General features: G+C 48.0%; 1 protein-coding gene and 1 non-coding gene across 3 annotated transcripts in view; both read left to right on the top strand.

Annotated features, from left to right (window-relative positions):
• Positions 1–28: 28 nt before the first annotated feature.
• ELF1 (E74 like ETS transcription factor 1) overlaps positions 29–4611 on the top strand; it is a 115242-nt gene continuing 110659 nt past the window's right edge. The window contains exon 1 of one of the 2 annotated variants that reach the window (XM_050766132.1): positions 29–437. The gene's annotated coding sequence lies outside the window, so the exon portion shown is untranslated. Of the gene's footprint in view, positions 641–4611 lie in introns of both variants that reach the window. The other variant, XM_050766127.1, reaches the window with a different exon arrangement.
• TRNAE-UUC (transfer RNA glutamic acid (anticodon UUC)) lies at positions 672–743 on the top strand. The gene has a single exon. It is a non-coding gene; the product is annotated as a tRNA-Glu (tRNA).

The raw sequence follows: 4611 nt of genomic DNA, 5'->3' as shown, positions 1-4611 counted from the left end.
GGGACCAGCGTTCCGCCGTTCCCAACTACGGGTGCCCAGACGATCCAATCCGCGTTCGAAATCGCCTCCTCTCCCCTCCCCCTACAGGGGCGGTACTCCCGGCTCCAAAGAGGTGGGGTCGGTATAAAGGGGTTGAGGTCACCGGGAAGGGGCAAAAGCGCGACGGGACCTGAGCTGAAGGACGGGATCTCAAGCCTCAAACCCCTGCGCCATCCCGCCGTCTCTGTGTCCTCCCCTGGGACCCAGAACCTCCACCCTCCTTCTAGACTCGCTGGCTCCAGGCCAAGGAGCTCGCGCGCCGCCTCCGCCCCAACGCAAACAGCTGTTCCCAGAGAAGTCGCCGCTCTCAACTTTGCCAACTAGTCCGCAGGCACTTTGACCAGCAGACCAACCGGGACCAGTGGGTCAGGGTCCTCTGGCGGAGTTTAAAAAAAGAGGTGAAACTGCGGGGTCCGGGGCCGCGAGTCGCTAGGCTTCGCCTCAAACTTTGCTCTGGCGGAGCGGCCCCGCCCCTCCTCTCCCCCGCGACGCCCGCGCGCTCGGACTGGGCTTGTTCCCTAGCTCCGGGAGCGCGTGGGCGGCGGCGGCGACGGCGGTGGCGAGCGGAGGCCAAGGAGGCAGAGGCGCTTACGCTTGTCAGGTGGGTCAAGGCAGTTTCTTACAGCAGCACTTCCCATATGGTCTAGCGGTTAGGATTCCTGGTTTTCACCCAGGCGGCCCGGGTTCGACTCCCGGTATGGGAAAGCTGCTTTTTTTTTTTTCCCCCCTTTTTCCTTTTTTTTAAACTATCGGTTTGGAGGGCTCACTTTTTAAATCTTGTGTTCTGGTTCCTTTCTTGTCCCCCTGTCTGGGTGAGTTTGTAGAAAATGAGCATTACTGTAGTTAGTGGCGCCAGGAGCTGGGCTGTGGCTTTCAGAGTGGCGAGTGCCCCACGGTGCCTGCTGGAGAAGGGAATGCGCTCCGGGTCCTTCTCCCTCCCGCCTCCGGCTCGCAGGGCTGGTGGACCCGGAGGGAGTTTCACTTTCCCCAGGGCTGTTCCCCCGCCCCTCCGGCCCGTAGTTTTCCAGACGCCCGGGAGGTGATGATTAACTCTGGCCTTGCGTTATCTCCTCCCAGCGCCCCCCGCCGGCCCACACCCTCTTCGGCCGCCCTTGCGACTCTTCCAATGCGGGACGAGCTGGCCCCCTGCCCTGGGCGCCGCGGAGCCCGCGCCCGGGCCGATACCTCTAGTGGTCCTCTGCCCACAGGGTATTTGCCAGGCCCCACGGAACACACTGTGCTTTCCGCGCCCTCCCGGGGGGCGCGCTTTCCCGGCAGCGCAGCCGCCCGGCGCCCCTTTCCGCCGCGTGTGCGCTCGCGTCTCCACCCGCGGCGCCCGTGCAAGCGCGAGGCCGGCTCGCGAGGTCGTCCCAACTTGACATTAGGGGTGCTGGTCGCGGTCACGGAAAGTACCCTCGAAAAAAGGCCTTTGGGAACGAGAATCTTTTTTCTTTCCCTTTATAAACACCACAAGCTGTGGAGAAGAAAAATACCACTATGATGAGATGGCTTTAAATAAGTAAATCGACTTCCTAAAGGGTCTAACATTTTGAGCGCCGTTGATTTAAAAAAAAAAACTTGATTAAAAACAACAACAACAACAACAACAACAACACATCTTGGGGTGGAGATGGGGCTTGGGAAAGAGAAAATTAGCTGGAGACTGGGGACGGGACGTTAAAACAACGTTTCACTGTATTTTTAAATATAGAAGCCCTGTGTTTATTACAAAGAAGGGGCAGCTGTGTCAGCCTCATGTGAGCTGTAAATGAAACAAAAGCGTTATCTTAAATGCAAGCTGAAATTAGAAAATAGGGTGAGCTATAATGTTTAGTCTATTGGGCCTCTGGGAACAAACGAAGAAGGAAAAAGTGACTCTTGTAGATGAGTTTCTAGTCAGTGCCATTACTGAGAGCAGATGTTTTGGTTGTTAGTATGTGTGTTCCCAGACTATTTTGTAGCTTTAACTGCACAGTAAATTTGTTAATGTGATCTGCGTGATTAAGGATTAGTTAGGCTTACCTTGTTAAAAAAAAAAAAGAAAAGAAAAAGCCTAAGTATTTTAAATCATCTTCATTAATTCAAATATTTGTGTATTTGCTACACACCAAGCACCACCAGATGCTTTTGGATTTACTGATGTTTGGGTTCTTCATGTTAGCTAGTGGATAGAATACTGAATGGAATAATATTTTGGTTTCTGTGATTAGCTGTGTGATGAGACTTTTCAGCTTCTCTGTTCTCTGGCTTTAGAGCCATACATTTTCGATAACACATATCACTCACAAATTTTAAATAGAGTTACAAGAATTGTTGAGTGATTCTTGAATAGATAATGAAAGTGGAAGTTTCATTTAAATAAGTAATAGTGTGTCATTAAGAAGCAGTTACTAAAGAATTATAACAGTGGTTGAAAATTTGGAAAGAAGGAAAGATAACTCGGATAGCTCTGCCTTAATTGTCCCCAGAGAGGCCTTAAGTTTTGACCTTTTTTTTTTTTTGAGACATCTCCCTCTGTAACCCAGGCTGGCGTGATCTCAGCTCACTGCAACCTCCACCTCCCAGATTCAAGCTATTCTTGTGCCTCAGCCTCCCAAGTAGCTGGGACTACAGGCACCCGCCACCACACATGGCTAATTTTTGTATTTTGAGTAGAGACAGAGTTTCACCATGTTGGCCAGGCTGGTCTCAAACCCCTGACCTCAGGTGATCCACCTGCCTCGGCCTCTCAAAGTGCTAGGTGCTAGGATTACAGGCGTGAGCCACCATGCCAGGCATTGACCTTGCATTTTGTCATGAGTTTACCACATTGTACCAAATGGTGCTAAAATGGATGTTATTTTCAACTGTGCACTCGGTAATTGCAAATAGTTGTACTGTATACCTGGGGGCAAACACAAAGGAAGTAGTTGGATCATCTCTGTATAAAACACAGATTTCTCTTTCGTGTAGTTGTGCGTTACATAGAATGTCATAAGGCAACGTCTGAGTTGTAGAAGTGCTACTGGAGTAACAGGTGAGGAATCGGTTCTGCTCTAGGGAAAGAATTGGAGAAGAAACCTAGAGGGGAGAGTGGACCTTGAAGAACTGGTTGGATTTCTCCTGTTGGGGAATGTGAATCATAAAGCTGAGGTAGGGGGAACAAGTATGAGGCTGGCAAGTAGTCGGTTTGGCAGGAGCACAGAGTGCCTGCAGGGAGGGCCATGGGAGATCAAGCTGGGAATGTAGAAAGGAATTTTAACTTGATAAAATTTTGAGTAGGTAACAGGTTCTTTTATCAAGGAGTGACATTTTATGTCACAAAAATTTTTTAAACCATTTCTGTCTCTTGGAAAACCCAAAGATAGCAGTGGCATGTGAAAAATTCTTGTTTTAGAAGATTCAAGCAATAAAGAAACGTAGAATGTTTTGTGTCCGTAGATTTTATGTTTAGGAGTTGAATATTAATTTGTAATTAATAGAATGGAGAAAAGCAATCAGTTAATTAGAATTAATTTTATAGGAATGAAATCTAGGTTTAAAGTATGAGAATGATCTGTCTTGCTTTGTTGAAAGTGAACTTGGTATTCGAAGACAGCTCCTCGTTACTGTCAGTAAGACATGTATTTTAAATTGGTTAAGGCTAGGTGATCAATTTGTGAGGATTCATTCTTACACTTGTGCCATTGGCAGGCATATTTTAGGAGCTCTCTCTTGGGCCATAAATTAGTGACACTGAGTGCTGTTGATTTACCCAAATAACCTCTTTAATATTTGCTACTGTTAGGTGTAATTAGAAGATATATGAAAGAGGCAGGGTGTGGTGGCTCATGCCTGTGATCCTAGCACTTTGGGAGGCTGAGGCAGGCGGATCAACATGGCGAAATCACATCTCTACCAAAAATACCAAAAATTAGCCAGGCGTCGTGGCACACGCTGCACCTGTATCAGCTATTCAGGAGGCCGAGGTGAGAAGATCGCTTGAGCCCTGGAGGCAGAGATTGCAGTAAGCCAGGATCTCAGGATCATGCCACTGCACTCCAGCCTTGGAGACAGAGCCAGACTCCACCTCAGGGGAAAAAAAAAAAAAGACGAAAAAAAAGTGAGAGAGCCTGGACAACATAACAAGAGCCTGTCTCTACAAAAATAAAATATAAAAAAATTAGCCAGGTGTGATGGCACATGCCTGTAGTCCTAGCTACTTGCAAGCCTAAGGTGGGAGGCTCCATTGAGCCCAGGAGTTCAAGGCTGCAGAGAGCTGTGATGGCGCCACTACACTCCAGGTGACAGAGCAAGACCGGAAGACCTTGTCTCTTAAAAAAAAAAAAAACAAAGACATGAAAGTTCAGTAAATGTTTGCCGAGATGAACGCTGGTATTTAAAGAAGTAGAAGGGATTTTAAAACAATTACTGCATTTCAGCTAAAATCTGAAGACCTTATCATGGTCTCGGAGGTCCAACATTATCTGGACCCTACCCTCGTAACCTCAGGTCCTACCTTATGTACCACTTCATTGTATCTTGGCTACGAAGGCTTCCTTTTTGCCATGCCAAACTTATACTTGTCTCGGAGTTTCGTTACTTGCCTTTTTC

This window comes from Macaca thibetana, chromosome 17, assembly GCF_024542745.1.
Source record: "Macaca thibetana thibetana isolate TM-01 chromosome 17, ASM2454274v1, whole genome shotgun sequence".
Taxonomy (NCBI): domain Eukaryota; kingdom Metazoa; phylum Chordata; class Mammalia; order Primates; family Cercopithecidae; genus Macaca; species Macaca thibetana.
This window is presented reverse-complemented; position numbering and strand designations above follow the sequence as displayed.